Source organism: Ursus americanus, chromosome 5, assembly GCF_024610735.1.
Source record: "Ursus americanus isolate L20-20 chromosome 5, mUrsAme1.1.p, whole genome shotgun sequence".
Taxonomy (NCBI): Eukaryota; Metazoa; Chordata; class Mammalia; order Carnivora; family Ursidae; genus Ursus; species Ursus americanus.
In genome coordinates this window covers 13002784-13021963 of record NC_142131.1, presented here as the reverse complement: position 1 = coordinate 13021963, position 19180 = coordinate 13002784, and the positions used below count along the sequence as shown (strand labels likewise).

At 34.0% G+C, this 19180-nt stretch overlaps 1 protein-coding gene across 1 annotated transcript in view; it reads left to right on the top strand.

Annotated features, from left to right (window-relative positions):
* RGMB (repulsive guidance molecule BMP co-receptor b) overlaps positions 1-19180 on the top strand; it is a 1123009-nt gene that overhangs the window by 97672 nt on the left and 1006157 nt on the right. The window contains exon 4 of the mRNA XM_087861962.1: positions 6129-6246. The gene's annotated coding sequence lies outside the window, so the exon portion shown is untranslated. The remainder of the gene's footprint in view (positions 1-6128; positions 6247-19180) is intronic.

The following is a 19180-nucleotide window of genomic DNA, read 5'->3' as shown; positions in this document are numbered from 1 at the left end:
AACAAGCTACATCTTCCTTCTTTCTGTGACTATAATGTAGAGTTGCATTCCTGGAGTGTTTGATTTTATTGATATTTTCTAGTTCAGTATTTCCTAAATGTCATTCTACCATAATACATTTTCACTAGTTCATAATACAGTGAGAAAAATAAGGATAATGTATATTTTGCATAAAACTGAAGGTATTTGATTTAATAAGTATCCTTTATTTTCAGATTATACTATTACTGTTATGAATTTCCACAGTCCTGTTATTTAGAAATTATGGTAATAATAGATGGTGGTTGGCATTGATTTATAAGATATACTTATTTGACCAAAATGAAAAGTCTGCAACACTTGGTCAGACCTATAAATATTTAATTTTGGAATTTCACCAGTCCTTCAAACTTAGAGAATTAGGAACTACTAATTCAATTATTACATAGTTCTTCAAAATCCTAAGCAAAGGAAAAAAAAATTCTAAAAAGCTCACTTAAAGGAAATCTGTGTTCACATAGTGATAAAAACTTAATCTGTTTGAAAATAAATGTTCAATTCTGATTCTAGTTGTTATGGATCCTCATTTTTATCTGTAAGTATCCTAAGGTAGAGTTGGTCCTCTGTACTGATGTAGCTTTTAATTAATTAATTAATTTTTAGAGTTTATTTATTTGAGAGAGAGAGTGAGAGAGAGAGTACGTGAGAGGGGGGAGGGTCAGAAGAAGAAGCAGACTCCTCACTGAGTGGGCAGCTCCATGGGTTCCATCCCAGGACCCCGGGATCATGATCTGAGCTGAAGGCAGATGCCTAGCCTAACTAACTGAGCTGCCCAGGCGTCCCCTGATTAGCTTTTGATCTGACTTCTGGATTTCATTTATATGGATCAACTTTGTTTTGAAATTTAGGTGCAGTTAATTGAACTGACCACATTTTTCAGTCCATGGCTTATTTTTCTCATTGGTCCATACAAAGCTTCCTCTCTTTCCTTCTTTCTCTTTTTTTTCTCTCATACCTCACTTTCATTTACCCCTCTTTGAAAACTAAATATTTTAATCTACATATTTTAATTTGAATATGTTCTTCCAAAAGCATATTGTTTTATATAAATATATTCTTAATTAATAAGTGGTATTATCATATATTTTTCATTTTATTCCTTTTAAAACTGAGTCCTCTTTTTTGAGATTGTTCATGTTGTTACTTGTATATCTAATGTAGCTTCTAACTGCTGCATACAATTCCATAGTCTGTGTCAAGAACTCAGAAGGTTTTTTTAAGATTAAAAATCAGGAATGATAATATTACCTGAAATTAAATATTCTGTTCTCTTAGGGACTCCTTGGACAACAGTCACTGACTGGAAGTAGAAAGCTACTTGCAAAATCCAATAATAACCGAGGCTTAATATTTAAAATATGCAGGTGACTTTTGCAAATCAACTAGAAAAATACACCCCAGGAAAAAGGTAAAAATAGATTAACACACAATTTAAAGAAGAGCAAACTTAGAAAATTAAAAGGCCTGTGACAAGACAGTCAAAATAATGTACAATATAAGAAATGCTAATTAAAATGACATTGAACTATGACTTTAAATCACTAGACTAGCAGACATTAGAAAGATGGATACTAGCAACTGAGACATGAAGGTGTAAGAACTCTATTGCACTCCAGGTGTTAGTGGAGAACAATGTAGCATGACTTATTTAGAAGAAGTGTAAGTGTAAACCCACCATTCTACTTCTGAGTATATATTTGAGGGGAATTAAGGGGGCATACATGGAGATTTTCTTTGTAGAAGTGTTCATGGAGGTGAGCTGGAAGCACCCTGGTGTCTGTTGTCTGGGCAGGGAGAGATTAACCTGGATGCCCATCACTGGGACAGTGGGTACGTAAAATGTGGAGCATATGGGTGTTTAAATGTCAGCTATTATAAAGGAGTTCTGTGATATTTAAAATAGTTTGTATTTTTCTGATTTTAAATTTGAAGTCCCTTAAAGTGCTCATGGGCCACTTAAGAAAATTAAAGTGCTATATGTGGGATTTAAACAAACCAACAAGTATAAAAACCAAGCTTATAGATACAGAGAACAATTTGGTGGCTGCCAGAGGCAGGAGGGTCGGGGGTGGTGAGTAAAATACGTAAAGGGGGTCAAAAAGTACAAAATTCCAGTTAAAAAATAAGTAAGTCATGAGGATATAATGTATAACATGGTGGCTAGTTAATAATACTGTATTGTATATTTGAAAATTGCTAAGAGAGTAGATCTTAGAAGTTCTGGTCACATACCCCCCAATTTTTTTTTGTAACTATGTATGGTGATGGATGTTAACTAGACTTATTTTGGTGATCATTTCACAATATATACAGATATCAAATCATTACATTTTACATCTGAAAGTAATAGAATGTTGTATGTCAATTATACTTCAATTAAAAAAAAAGAAAGAAAATGAAAGTGCACTTTACCAAATTTTTAATGTCTGAAGGCTTGAGAGTAAGGAATGGTTAGGGACTCCTGTCATCTGCCCCTTATCTTCAAATACTTTCTAAATAAAAAGAATACATGGAAGAATAATAAAGTCTCATAGTGTTAAAAGAATTACAACTAAAAATGCAGTCTCCTGCTGCATCTCTTTTAATTATCAAAACAGCCTTCCCTGTCTGTACCACTTTCAACTCTAAGCTATTTAAAAATATTTACCTCCATATTTTAAAATTATGTACTCATACTATTCTCAATTCGTGAATTTGAGATATTTATTTAAACTTGGATATGCTATTTCAGTTTTTCTCTTTCAGGCATTTGTGCTATATTGCAACCCCATATTCCCCATATTTCATTCTTCCTTCCTCTCCGCCACCCTATTCCCCTGCCCTGCTATCCACCATGGTGCCTGTGTCTCTGAATTTCTTGCCTCTCTGGTTCAATAGGCACAGAAAAGGCTGGTTTCTCAGGATGGTCAGTGGTGGTGGTTACAGTTATTCACTTAGAGATATGGAGGTAATGGTAGGGGCCTCAATATTTAATTGTTTCTTTTTAGACTTTCCACCAATCTTTCTGTTTTCATTCACCCCTCCCAACTTATTTAATTTTATCACCTCTGAGTGTTGAACTATGAACATCATCATGGATCTGTAGAACAAACTTTCTTCCAATTATCTTGCCAAATCTCTGAGGTATAACAGCAACCATTTTGCTAAATGCATTACGGGTCTATTTTCTTCTTATATTGTATTTTGTGTTTGAAGATATCTCCCAGTTTTATTAAATATTGTACTTCTATTTCTATTTTTTTCTACTTGTGAGTTTTGGGAGATTATCTATCTATCAACGATAGAACAGTTTATGTAGAAATTATACATAGGATTTTTCAAGCATCAGCCTATAAGACTATAGAAACTTTTCTGGTCATAATTTTGTAGGATTAGGATTCCTTAAAGAGCACTTTGTATAAATGCTCTCATAGGGCATTTATTATTTCACACATACTTCCTTAATTCTCAACATCTCTGCACATTAAATGTTATTACTTCCCCTGTTTAACAGATGAAGAAACAGAGACTTAGAGGTTTAATCATCTGCCCAAGATCACAAAGCCTCTATGGGCAGCACTAGCATTTGAACTTCTGGCTCCATGGCTCAGCCTTAGCCTTCCGTGCTAGCAAGAGCAAGGATTATTGGTGACTTCTTGCAAAACCAGGGCTGGTGCATGGACTCAATGAGATACAAGATGTATATTATGTAGCGCTCAAAAAAAGTTAGTTCCTCTACTTTAGTCTTTATTTTGCCATTTAACATAATATTTTATTTTTTTTAAACCTGTGTATCTTATTTCCTTATATAGATAACATTTTTTGAAGAGAAAATTTTCACCCATTTTGTAGTCATTATAAAACCAAACCCACTGCTTTTTAGCTGAATTAGGATTTAGAGCTCAATAATTACTTTTATAATAAGTACATGTTTGGAGATTGTCTTTTGATATCTAACTTGTTTCTATTAATATGTGTTGTTATTCAGGTATTTTTAATATGTTTAAAATATCAGTTTTGCCAAACTTTTTTACATAGCCTGTATTTATTGGTTATTATTAGAGAGGGATAAAACAGGTTTGAGTATCATTGTGAAAATTCTGAAATAAATTAGATTTTACAAGACTTTGTAATTCTAAAATGTTAATTAAAATAGTATTTTTTATAATTTGAAGTAAAGAAATAATAAAGCGTACTTGACTGGCCTCTTAAGTTTTAGGTGTGGGGTCATCATTGCCTCACAAAGGCTTTTGATTATGGCTTAGTATTATAACCGACTTCTAGGTCCAGATTACACACTGAGTCTCTAACAGTTTCCATGGAGATTAACAGTCCAGAATGGGGAATATAGTCAGTAATATTGTAATAACATTACAGTAATATATAGAATTGTTGAATCAATATGTTGTATGCCTGAAGCTAAAGAAACATTGTATGTTAATTATATTTCAATAAAAAAGTTCAATCCAGCACAACGTTCTTGGCTTTTCAAAATATGGTTCGGTGTGTCTTTTAAATTATAGTTTTACATTTTTCCCAACTTGCTACTATTATCTTGGCTCATTACTCTTCACACATATCCTCTGCTTTCTTTCTCCCTCTGCCCATGTTGATCCTGTCTGCTGAAATCATGTGTATCTTTCCAGGCCTTTCTCAAATTTTATCTTCTCGGAGAGGACTTTCTTAATCCTTTCACCTATTTTCTTGAATTCTTACAACAGGTTGAATTGATATAGCAATTTTTGTATCAATATCCTGATATTATTCTGTTATATATTATAGCAGTATTATTCTGTGGTACATATTCTATTTCTTCCTCCCATCTCTCAATTTCTACCTACTCTCCTACTGCATGCTTCCAGACTCTTGAAACAAGAGTTGAAAATAATAAATGAATCCTATTGGTCTTTGTATAATAATAATAATAATAATAGTAATTTTTATGATAATAAGAACAATAAAATGATACCTGAAATTGTTGAGTGTTTACTAGAGGTAGATGCTGTAGTTTGTGTTGCAATATATCTCTTTAGTCTATACAACCTACAATGACATAGGTATTATTTTTACCACATTTTATAGATGGGGAAGCTCAGACTTAGAGAAGTTACTTGCTCCAAGACCACACAGCTAGTCAGTGGTAGGACCAGGATTTCACTCCAAGCATTAGGATTCCAGAGCACATTATTTTGAATCACTACATACCGTAATCTCTACAGCTCTGTTGCCAATAGTAGAAACTCAATAATTTTTTTTTAGGTTGAATTTCTATTTCCAAAGAAGCATACATTTACATATGAAAATTTGATGCAACATAGTCTATTTTACACATCTGCTTCATTCAGAAACATGCATTTGTAGAGGGTTTCACAGTATATTACTTTTTATGGAATATTACTTTTATAAGATTGGTTGTAAACACTCTGTAGTATAGAAGATTAGACAATGTGGTTTGAAAAACATTGAAATCATTTGGCTATCATACTACTTGAAGAAATGACTTTTCAAATCTAAGTTAACAACTTTTCCCATTATAAAGCATTGTTTTTAGAAATTATCAATGATGCACATTTTTATTACTGGCCGTTTTTTGACTCCTCTTTTCCTAATAATACAAGCTTATTTTCTTGCCTATTTACTCCAGGCCAGGGAAGGCAAACAGATTTTATCTCAAGGATCATCTGTGTTTGTTCAATTAATAGTAGCTACCTGGAACACTGAGTTAAGAAAGAATCTGAATCTTTGCCCAGGGATTCAGGTAGGAGTGGACTATGATTGGTTAAGACTGGTATAAATACCACCGTGCCTGCCACACACTTGCCATTCCTGCTGTAGGCTGTTGTCTTTCAGTGCTCTATAGACATATGTTGGAGTGTAAATGAATTTTGGTATTAAGTAAAACATAACTGAATAAGGAAATACTTGGAATACAAACAGTGGTTTGTTCTGAGCTAGGTATTTTGGAATAGGTCACTCTTTATATTAATTTATAATGTATGTAAGGTATAGATTTTTTAGCATTATCTCTGCTAATGTCTCTGTCATCATGATATAATGGCCTATACATTCTTATTATATATCTTGGCACTATTTTCTTGTCTTTTTATTAGGCGCTGTTACTGCAGAGCTTTTCTCCACTCTGGGTGATGCCAAAGATACATTTCACTAAAACAGTAATTACGCTTCTGGACCTTTGCCTGGTAAAACGGAAAACATATAAAATATGTGGTAAGTTTATTAACTTGTTACCCAGGTTTTTTCCCCTCAAGTTTTTTCTTTTGTATTTACGAAGTAAGATACTCAGTAAAGGTATTGGGTTATAATGATGACAGTCAATGTTTGTAAGTAATCTTACTTGCTGTTTCCTGGCTCCCTTCAAGTCATCAGTCTGTAGCTTGATTGGTCTTTCTTACCTTACATCTAATAGTAGTTATACTTAAAGTCACTTCATACTTACAGACTTCGTTTTTTGTTAAGGATGTTGTCCATGTTTTGAATCTTTTGTTTTTGGCTTTATTTAAATTATACAAGAATTTCAACCTGAATATAAAGATAAATAAATACCTCTAGTTTTTGGGAGTATCACGTACATTGTTTATGCTTATTAAAGATTAAATCTTATTTTATTTTTGAATGGCATAGCTAATTTGGGTTTTGTTGGAAATATACCTAAATTTTGCCACCAGTCTCTCATGACATGTTTCTCTGCTTGGAAGTTTTCATTCACATTAACACACATCTTTACCTATTTTAATCCCATTGACAGGGATTTCCTATGAAGTTCTAATAAGCGATAAGCCCCTTTAGAAATATTTGCCATCTTAAAAAAAAAAAAGAAATATTTGCCATCTTAATGTCTACATGGCTTTAAGAAACTAAACTGAAACACTATTCCTCATGATGTGGGTTTGCTTTTTGCCTAGGGTAATAAAAATTTCAGTAGCATTCTCTCACAGATAACTTTTATCTTCATCCTACATTTGACTTTACATATGTATAAAATTACATATGTGAAATTAACTTTGTAATAAAAATGTTATTCTCATTGTAATCAGGTATCCTAGCTACAGGCACTTGGACTCACACTCACTAGTTTAAACAGAAAAGGATTTATTCAGGCCTGTTAGGGATCTCACAGGATCACTGAGGGAGCTGTAGGAATAGATTTGAAAGAAGTAAACTGCTAAGGGAACCTGCTGGGATATTCTACAGGTCAAGTGCCCCAGGTTTTTTAACAGACAAATTGTTAAGGGCAGAAGGGGGTGAAGGAGGAACCTACAGATTAAAAAATATTTAAAAGCAAATTTTTAAAAGGGGTCTAAGATTAAACTATGGTGTCTAGGGATACATACTGTTAAAAGATAAATTAAGGCATATTAAAGTTTTAAGAGTTTATTTGATCAAAGATCTCTTCCTATTGGACAGTGCCTAACTGCAAATGGTTAGGAGAAATCCATCAATAGGTGCTAGGGTGAGACTTTTACAGAGAAAAGGTGGGAGCAAAGTAAGAAAATTATTGAATGGTTATAGCTTAAAGCCTAGTTGGTTGTTTGTGATTGGCTGTCCTTAGGTTTCAATTTCATAACTGTGAGGCATTTACAGGCTTGGGCATTTTGGTTTGTTCACTTTCATAGGCCTTGGCATTAGAGTCATTTTGATCTGATGGTCTCCTTGTTTAATTAATTTGATAATACTTAGGTGATAAAAATACGGTGAAACAGAAGGAAATAATGTTATAAATGTCAGGATAATGGTTATATTTAGGGGAAAGAGGGACTTGTTATGGTGATGGGTTACATGGAGGAGCTTCTGGGTGGCTTGAAAAATTCTACTTTATGATCTGGGTGGTAGTTATAAGTGAGTTTATCTTTAATGTTATTCACGTTTTCTCTTTTCTCATATCTGTGTATAATTTGAAAACAAAAAATGTTGTGGATGGAACTAGAGGGTATTATGCTAAGCAAAATAAGTCAATCGGAGAAAGACAATTATATGATCTCACTGATATGTGGAATTTAAGAAACAAAACAGGATCATGGGGGAAGAGAGGAAAAAATAAAACAAGGTGAAACCAGAGAGGGAGACAAACCACAAGAGACTCTTAATCATAGGAAACAAACTGAGGGTTGCTGGAGGGGAGAGGGGTGGAGGGATGCCGTAACTGGGTGATGGACATTAAGGAGGGAACATGATGTAATGAGCACTGGGTATTATGTAAGACTGATGAATCACTGACCTCTACCTCTGAAACTAATAAGATAGTATATGTTAATTAATTGAATTTAAGTTTTAAAAAGTTTAAAAAATATAATTCAAAATAAAATATGTCAACAACATGTCAGTAGTGTCAACTTCTTATTGGAGAAAGATTACTTTTTTAAACATGTTATGTTTGCATATACTGTGTTTTTATTGGAAAAGCTATATTGAAGAACTTTTAAATTTGAATCGTACCTAAAAACTGTTTTAACATCAATGTACAATACCAATGTACTCAGACAAATATAATGTAAAACTCTGTTCAGACAAAAAACAAATACATATATTCTTTCAGTCATGTTTGAATCATTGAATACCAAGGAATTGAAAGTTTAAATCCATAATGAGTATGAATGACTATCAAGATTATTAATTTTCAAGAGTGGAATTGTGGCCTGAATTCAGATACTGATTTCTTTGTACCTTTTAGGAATCGTCAGATAACTCACAAACTAATTGATTTAGATGGAAAATTAGACCATTTTCTCAGTCTGTCCCAAAGCTCTTTCCTTCCTTCTCTTGTAACATGGTAACCACCTGCTTTCCTTTAGGGGACTGGCCTATATATATATATATACATGTATATATATATATATGATGTAAGATTTGCTAATGACAGAAAGAAAGGAGTTTTTTTATCTTGAAGTTAATAATTTATTTTCAACTTTTAGATTTGAAAATTAAGCACCTTTAATTCTCAAAAGGGAAAAAAAAAGTTACTGCATCTGAGGGGTCCATCCACATATAGACTTGATTTTAATGATGAGATTCTGGATTTTGAGCATTGACCATTGACCATGGTTGAGCATCTTTTCATATGCCTATCTGCCATCTGTATATTTTCTCTGGTTAGATCTTTTGCCTATTTTTTTTTATTGGGTTGTTTGTTTTCTTATTGTTGAGTCTTACATCTCTTGCTCAGTCTTAAAGATTTCTTAACAAGTAGCCAGAATATAGAAAGGGTAAAAAGAGAAGTAAGTGAACAGGAAGTTGAGGATCTAACAAATATTTTTTTGAGTGGTTGGTTGTTTGCTTGTATGTATCTTAAGAATGAAACATAGGAGCAAGTACCCTGGAGCAGAATAGAAGATGTTAGAAAACAAGGAGTGGGGTCTGCTCTAGATCCTGCTTCCAAATCATAGTTTATATTTAACCACCTTTCATGTGCCCCAAAAGTGGGACAGAGAGGTTGGGAGTCAGTGTTGGAAAAGCACCCTCTCTTTCTGAGGCAGTAAGAGAAGTGAGTGATAAAGCAAAGTAATCAAATAGAGAACCTGATCCTGAAGGTGTAACTGAACCAACATGAGTTTGCTCCTTGGTGAGTCAGATACACCAGGTGGAGTTGTCCCACAAAGTCAACTGTATTTCTTAAGGTGATTGCCAGGAATAGCTTCCAACACAGTGACTCCCTGAGGGAGGATGAATAAGTACCTTTTGTTTAGGGTAAAGAAAGATTTTTAGACAGGGAATCCTTGTCATGGTATGTAGAGGTGGGCATAAGGTCACACATGTACCTTAAGGAAACAGGCTTTGATGTACAATGCATGCTATGTAAATGTGGCTGAGGCTCCTCCTTGGGCAGAGATTAGTATTAGAATGAGTTAAAGGTAATTGCTGGTCATTCCAGAGGTCACTCCATGGTCCATCTGCACAGACATGATGGGGGGTTTAACCCAAATGGTCTGGGTGGTCCGTGCCAGAGAGAGGTCTTGCCAGGGCATTCACTTTCACCTAAGGTGTGGTTTCAGGTGTCACTTGTCTGCATTAAGAAGTAAACGAGAAAGAAGAGCTTAAGGAAAAACATAAGACAAAGATTAGTGAGTACAAGCAGGTGGACAGTAAAGGTCAGGTCTTGGGGTCTAGCTGGTGACAAAGGTAGCTGAAGAGGAAATGCTTCCTGGAGGACATAGATAACCACCATGATCCGAGGTTGCTGATGACAGGAAATTAATTCAGAACTTGGGTTAAAACATCTGACTTCAATCCTGTTGCTTCCACCAGTATCAGTGTCAGCAACCACTTCAACTTCCCAACCGCTAGAACAGCAGAGCTTTTGAGAACTTTTCCATCATAGGGGTTTCTTGCCTTAATCAAGACAATCAGGTAAAGTTGCAGTGAACATTATTTCTGAAACTGTTCTAACAGTTGACTTTATTTTTTTTTAATCCTGTCAAAAAGAAAGTTTGGTTCTTTCTCTCTTGAAAACCTAAAAAGGGCTCTTCACCTTTTTAGATCTGTGACCTATACTCAAATGTTATGCTGAGCCAAAAACCATTAGGGCTTAGATAATTTTTAAAATGTTTTTAAGTAATGGTAGAGATAAAAGGTATTGATATAAAGTATTTTTAAGAAACGTATTCTTATGTTAGATAAGAAATATAGTGTAATATTTATAAAGAATATAGTCTATCCAAATTTTATTTTTTAGGGTGTTTTCTTCATACAAATCATATTTGAATTATAGGTAACTGATCCCATGATATATGCTATATGTAATAAGGAATATAGTCTATCCAAATTTTATTTTGGGGGATAAATAATTCAGAATATATGTTTCATAACATGTCTTATGTTCTGCTTTATTTTGTCCCTTAACTCTAAAATAGGCTATATTCCTTACTGCATATAGCATATAGCATAATATCTATTACCTATAATGCATACATGCTTTGAATGAAGAAAAAATGCTCTTGGGAATAGTATTTTTATTGTCCTGTGCAATAATACCACTTAATAAAGGTGTTTTATTCCTGAATCTTGGTCTTATCTCTTAGCTTAGTTTTAGGACCTTTAACCTTTCATGGTATCAGTTTTTCATCTTAAAAATGAGGTTATTGCCTCCCTGTCTTCCATATACTATATACAATAATCTTGGGTATAAAATTGTGTTATCGGAGGCTTTCACCTCTCTTTGAGGGAAAAAAGTGACATTTTTAATGACAGTCTGTATAGGGCCATGATTTGAGTCACAGACTTTCAGGTCCATGGTAGAGTAAATGGCATTTTTACATAAATTCTCCCAGATATTTTACAGCAGGGGATCCTGAGATGATTTCCACCTTGTAAAAGAATTCTTTTGAAATTAATTTATTAGGAATTTTAATAAAATTTTATTTTTTCTAAGTAATTTTTGTTGGGTAGTACAAAATTCCTTATGTTTCAGGTCTCAAAAATATTTTAGATAGGAAATATGAAGTGTACCATGTTGACATAAAAAAACAAAAGGGCATTTCTAGTTTCCATTGTGTCAAGTGGGTGACCTTTTGAATCTGAACTAAAACAAATTGGCAATGACAGCTTCAGATTTTCACTGATCTCTCTTGAAAAACATTATTGCAAATTGTATCTTAGTAGAAGTGCTTTTAAAAAAATAATGAATTATTCATGAAAAATCACTTCATCTCATAGTGCACCTGCTGAGAAGGTTTTGCATTGCCTATTAAAGTGTATGCAAAAGCTGTGCAATTAAACCTTCAATATCAGATTTATTTTGCTTTGCTAATACCCTGTAATGCATCATAGGAAGGGCAATGACAAACATGTATTTGAATTCATAGATCATTAAAAAAATAATTAGTGCTTGAAAAGGTCACAGAAAAGATCAAAGGAAGACTTGCTGTGGCATTTAACCAGAGCTTGAAATGGTGAGGGACATACCTTTTTCTTTTGATACATACTCTTGTCCATTGCATTTGTACTCTTAATATTATTTAGAATTAGTTCATACCACTGCACCCAAGTTTTGCAGCACTTGCACTGATGATGGCCCATAGAAGCAATAGCAGGGGACAGGCCCCCACATTGTCTATTCACGAGATGTCTAGTGCTACTGGGTATCTCGTTAGTTGATCAAGAAGACAGAAGAAAGATCTCATGACCAGGAGTTTAAAAACTCAACAATTTTGTGCAGAAGACTTGAGCACCCTCAAAAGACCTTTTAGCTTAAAAATCAAAGCAGTTAAAATGCAGGTGAAGTTTTACTACAAAACATAGTCCCACAAAAAATTTCTAATCCATAAATATATTTCTATCTCGCAGTATGTAATATATAGACTCAAAAATTGCATATTTCTTTTATCTATTAGTCTTGTGTAACAAAATCATTTCTCTGGTCCCTGTCTCTATATTTTAAAGTATGGCTTCTGTTTTATTTGCATTATAGGCATTCATTCACTTGTTCATTCTTTGATTTATTCAGTTTTAATCATTTCTTCTTTTATTCAACAAATATTTATTGTGTATAAATTATGTTTTAATAATTGTGGTAGGTTCCAGTGGTGCAGAGATGAAAGTGGGTCCTTACCTTTAAGAAGTCAGGTTTAGTGGAAGAGATACACATGTAAATTTACAGTTACACTGCAGTTGGGTAAATGCTATGATTGATTCATGCTGAAAATGTTCTGAGAACTTAAAAATGAGGTATCTAACACCTCCACGTTTTGGAGGAATGCCGGTAAAGACTCCCCAGAGAAAATTGCACTTGAGGGTATCTTGAAAGGTGAGAATAAGTTAACTACATGGTAAGGAGGAGGAGGGTATTCTAGGGAGAAGTACAACATGCATAGAGGCAAGACGCAGCATTTCACCTTCAGGAAACTCTTTACAGGGTGCTGGTGGGGTTATGGTGGGAGATATGGTTGGGGGCCGGATCACGTAGTATCTGGTACTCTTGGACTTTGTCCTATGGTAGCGGTCGGACATTGGAGGACTTTAAACTGGCAGACAATGATCAGAACTACCATCTTAAAAGTTTATTCTAGTGCAAGTAGCAGGTTAGATTGGAGGAGAGGCTGAAGGTAGGAAAATTATTAAAGTAATCAAAGTCGGACATGGTAACTGCTCCAATTACATCAACAGCAGGAAGGATAATGAGGAGGGAACATATCTGAAACTTATTTAAAAGTAGAACTAACAGGACATGATGACAAATTGGATTTGCAAGACAGAGGATCCTGGAATGACAGGTATTTGGCAAGGTAGGTGATAATTTCCTTCAAGATGGGATCTACAGAAAGAGCAACAGGCAATAGCTGAACCATGCCAAATTTTGGTCAACAGTTGTACCATAAAATAACAGCTAATTATATTAGCAAATTACAAAAGTGGGAAGAGCATTGTATTTCAAAGAGATTTGGATTTTATTTCTAGTTCTTGAGGAAGCTTAATGCATAAACGTGTAGGCCACTTAAATGCTCTGAGCCTCAATTTACCTTCAGATGCAAAAAATGGGAGGTTGGGTTGCATGGTCTATAGAAGTATTTCAACACTAGAATTTTGATTATGGAAGATTTCCATATCAACAGTCTCAATTAAATACATCTTTGCTCCTATATAACCATCCAGAAAACAACAGCGTATGATAAATTTTAGGAGCCAAGAGGAGAAGGCTAGGGACTATGTGGCTCTCTGTACGGTAGTCTTTTCTTTTAATTTACCAATGTATTCTAGAAAAGGCTGGTGTTTTCATCTTTATCCCTGAAGAATGCAATTTTACAGTAGTGTTTATTTTTACCAAATTTTAATTAAACAGTAAATTTAGAAACTTAGAAATAATAACTAGACATATTTCTTACTACAACATTACAAGAATATTAAAATATCTTTAACTATATTCCTGTATTAAACTTTTAAAGAAAACAGCTCAAGTTATTAGTATAAGAAATATAAAGCCCTAATATTTAAATGTGAGTACATTTTATTATTCTTTAATTATCACTTCTCATTCGTTAGGACTTAAATATTCCTTTCTCTGGGCAAAATTTCTGACTACCCCATCCCTTCCTCCCTTTTCTGACATCCAAGTCCACTGCCTCAATGTGCCCTATATTCTGTTGTAACACATTACCCAGTTGCTTTAACCTCTCTTGGCCACTGCCCTTACTAGAATATGAGCTCCCTTGAAGGCAGCAACTTTATCTCCTTTATCTCTATTTACCCCAGACCGAATATTCTATCTGGCATATAGTGAATGCTCACTAAATATTGGCTGAGTGAGTGAATGAGTAAGTGAATGAATGGATCTTCCTAGGAAGGTGTAGTGCTCTCATTTCACCTCCTCTGTTAAAGAAAGATTCTTCAACAATCCTGAGAAGGTTACCTGATAATGAAACAGCAGTACCATCTTTATATTGACCACATTTGGTTCTTCCTGTTCCTCAGTTGTGGATGACTAGAAATTTAATTGTGTCACTAACTTTCTCAATTAAGAGATGGAATCAAATCACTGTTATTGAAGTTAAATCTCTATAAACGAGGTGATATTACTGATCTGCTACATAATTGAACCCAAAATGTCAGGTTTTTCTTTTACTTCTGAGGTTCATAATAAATGGATTTTATAAAATATACACACATTACCAAATTATTTTAGATTGGTATTATCTTCTAGTTCTTTGTGACCAGTCTTCAATGTTGCAGTTAATATCAAGATTTGAGTACGTGAGGTACATCAAAGTAAAATAATTGAGTTATTAACTAGATTTAATAATGACCTATTTCTTGTTTTCTTTTTATTGTATTGGCATTCTGCTAGTCCAGGTCCTTATTAACTTTCATCTCACTTATTACAGTAGCTTCACCACTGAAAGTACTGCTTTCGGTCTTGTCTGTACAAAATCTGTTCTTCCTACTGACTGCTAGAGTGATCTTTGCACAGAAGACCCAACATGTAGTATCTCTGCTCAAACAGATTCCTCTTCCAGGTACTTACAAAATAAAGTCCACAGCTTGGTATACAAAGAAAGCCAGGTCAGGACTGGGATTCAAACCCAACTTACCTTTATAGCCTCTTCTCCTGTTATGTATCATAAAATCAGCTGAATTACTTAAGCATGGGCAACAGTTCACTCATGATATTCTTTTTATTTTAACTTGGCCTTTTTTTTTTACCTTCCACTTTGTCAAAATTCAAATCTCAGTTCAATGTCACAGTACCTGAAAAAAATTCTTTGACTGACTAGCTAGCTGATTCCTTTATTAAGCATCTCTTATTCCTTCAGTAAAATGTATCTTTTCCTTGTTGATGTTTTCATGGTGCTTGAGTATCCAGGCTAAGCTAATCATTCTGTTACAGTACAAATAACTATACATGTTTAAGTCCTGTAATAGGGTTTGAGCTCCCTGAGAGGTGACCTCTGCCTTGGGGACTTTTGGATGGACAATAGCATCAAGAGCATCAAGAGATACTATGAAAACACAGATCCTGGGGTGGAGGCAGGGCCTTTTGGACTATCTTTCATGATGTAAGATTTCAAGTTCAGAAAATGGGAAAATAGTATTGTTCGTTTTTCCATGCGCATGATTGAATCAGTCAATTCATACTACCTGAACTCATCAGAGTAAGGTTTTATAAGTTGCAGGGCTAACATTAATTTGTTATGGAGATATATTTATATGCTATAACAGGGACATCACCTTCTAGAGGTGAAGGAAATTGGAAAATAAAATTAGTAATCAGAAGGATGCTCTAAAAAATAGGAGCAAAAGTTTTGTGACGGTTTAGGGAGATGTTTCATTCACCCTAGGGGAGAGCTTGAAAGAAGTGATTTATGGTATTGAATGTAGCTATTTAGTAGCTGAACAGTTTTTTGGGGGAATGCAAAGTCTATCTCTTGGATATATGGACCATGATAGACACAAACTTTTTTTTCTTTGCTCATTTTTTTCCCTAGATTCTGCAGCTTTTCTATTTTAACAAGACAACAGTGATCCTGCAGACACATTATAGTAATATTGGTAACTGCTTAATTCCCTCTTTGCATAAATCAATTGACTTAAGTTGAAGTTGAAAGGCGTATTTCTTAAGGTGACTGAATCCTAGAGACAGCCTGGGCTTCTCCCACGAGGCCTGGGGTCACTATGGTCTCATTTGTAAACATGTTTACAAGAAATCTTTAAAGTTTGCCACTTTGGAGATGACTATATTTATCTCTTTCATATTGGGTCTTCCTTTGCATCTCAGAAGGTAATCCCTGATTCTTGGTTGTACCCTCTGTGAAGTTTCAGACCATGGTTCTCTTTCCATACCCCCTTGGCCCATGACCTATGAATTGTGTCTTATATACCACGGATACTTAAGAGTCTGATCAATAAAATACTACTAATTGGTTTATATTTTGAAACAATGAAATAATTACATATAGATAAAAATAAGCATAAAACAAAAAATATACTGTTATTTAAACTAACTATATATGATTTTTCTTAAAAGAAAAGGAATTCTGGGGTAGACCCAGGAATAGCTTCCAGCACATTCCTTTCCACCATACATGTCACAAAGTTATTTTGGAATTTAGTAGAATACTCCTGACTTTTGGAAAGGTTTCTTTAACCTTCCCTTACTAAATCAGCATGAATTTGTTTACCCTTATTTGTAACAATCTCATTGCATGTACTTATCATATCATTGTGAGCTTTTTGAGACTCTGTTAAAGGACTTTTGAAGTTGAGATGGAAGATAGCTTTTCTCTTTTGTGACTCTAAAAAGATATAAATATTGCTGATTGCTTAAAATTAGTTAACATATAATAAATTGGACTTTGTTTTTACTTGTAGCTTGATCAGGAATATCAGCAATAACTCATAAAATAAAATGGAGAAAACCGCTTGAGGCATTTAAAATGTATCTGTATTGTAAAACACAGCCTTAATGAAATAAAAACAAGTAAAAGAAAAAACCTTACATTCCAATTAGGTAAAACATCAAGTAACATTCACAGATAGTGAAACAAAACCATCCTATCTTGTTTGGCATATGTCAGAGCCATATGTTAATTCAATGGAATGGACAACATTTTTGAGGTTTAGCCTCCTGATAGAGAATGCCTTCCTTTCCCCCTTAACCACAGGATGAAGTTCTGAAGGCCTCAGAATTGTCATGACAAGGCATAGAACAACAGATGGTCCCTTAGGCAGACTAATCCTGTGTTATTTAATGCCAAAAGCAAAACTGTAAGCTGTTTCAGGAAAAACATAGAGTTCAAAACTGAAGAATTGATGAGTAAATGTGAAAATGATTTTGAAATATTTAGTTTGAAATATATTTTAATTTTTCTATCTAAACACACATTGTTACTGATTTGAAATCCTAAACCACTGTTTGGATTTAAAAGTAAGTTGTCTGGAAATTGCTGGGAAGAAAACTTTCTCAGGAGGCTTTTCACGAACAATTTCTAAATGACCACCCCCCCCCCCAAAGAATTATAACATTAGTTTCAGTTATTGTTTGAGAGTTAGTGTGTTTGAGCAATGGATCAAAAGAAGTAAACTTTTCAGAAATTTAATAAATGCATTTGGAGACTATGGCATTTTCGTAGAATTTGATATACAGTAACTTCGTCTTAGACCTCTCTAAGCAAGTTTAATTGCTTATTAAAAGGAGAATCTAATTATACGCATAATGTTATGGTGAGATTCCACTATGAAATACTTATGCTCTTACAAATAGGCATTCCGCTTTTCATTACAATTTCTTATTTATTTATTTATTTTGGATTCTTTTTTTAAATAATAATATTTTTTTATTATATTATGTTAGTCACCATACAGTACATCCCTGGTTTTTGATGTAAAGTTCGATGATTCATTAGTTGCGTATAACACCCAGTGCACCATGCAATACGTGCCCTCCTTACTACCCATCACCAGCCTACAATTTCTTTTTTAATATAAAAATATTCATAAATTTAAAATAGGAGGAATATATGTGCCTTGTGGAAAATATAAATGGTATAAATATTTATAATGTAGGAAATAAACTTCTTCCAGTTCAACTCCCCAGCAATCATTACCATTGCCAATTAGATGAATTGCCATTCACCTTTCTCTCCTGCATATGTAATATATGTATCCTTACACTCATGTAATTTTTTAAACTAAAATATGGTGGTGTTGGAAATACTGTTTTGAAATTTGGCATATCAAAAGTTTTAAATCAATTAAACTGAAAGCTACATTTCAATTTATGGCCGAAACAAACAAAACCTGTATTATTTTCTAAGGGTTGTTTTAAGGAACAAAATGAAAAAGAGAACTATTTTGGTTCTATTTCATATTATAATAAGAAAATTTCTGGAGCATATGGGTAGCTCAGGCAGTTAAGCATCTGCCTTCAGTTTAGGCCATAATCCCAGGATTTTGGGATTAAGCCCCACCTTGGGCTCCCTGCCTAGCAGGGAGTCTGCTTCTACCTCTCCCTTTGCCCTCCCCCTGGTCATGCTCTCTCTCTCTCAAATAAATAAATAAAATCTTTTTTTTTTTAAATTTCTTATAGAGGCCGGTGAAACAAATGATGTAAAAATATTATGGTAAATATTTTAACTAATTTATTCAACTAATAAAATTAAAACATATTATATGTGAAACCCTGTGCTAGGTTTTATGTGTTTAGGAATAAAAGGCATGATCTGGGCCTTAAGCAGCTAATAATCTGGTAAGATGGATAGAAAAGGAAAAAAAAAACAGTTACAGAAGTGTACTAAGCAGGGAGCATGGAAACACAGAGGCAGGGCATCCAAACAGGTGGAGATAGGTAAGGAAGTCGTCCTAAAGTTTAAATATTTTTAGCTTTGAGTATTTGCAGGACCTCTAGAGACAATTTAGTACAGTAATTAAGATTGCTTTCTCATTTATAAGCTATATGATCTTGGGTGAAAAGCAGAGATAATGATGGTACTTGCTTAGAATTATCGAGAAGAATAAATGAATTCATGTATTTAAATGTTTAGAACAGTGCCTATACTAAGCAGTAATTGTATGATGAGTGCTTAATAGATACTATTCACTATTTCAAGCTTAGTTAGCCATTAGGCAGTAACATATATAAGTCTGCTGCTTAAGAGGGAGATGGGGATCTAGTCTATGGTTTGGGAATCATCAGCATTTATGTGCCAGATGAAACCAAAGA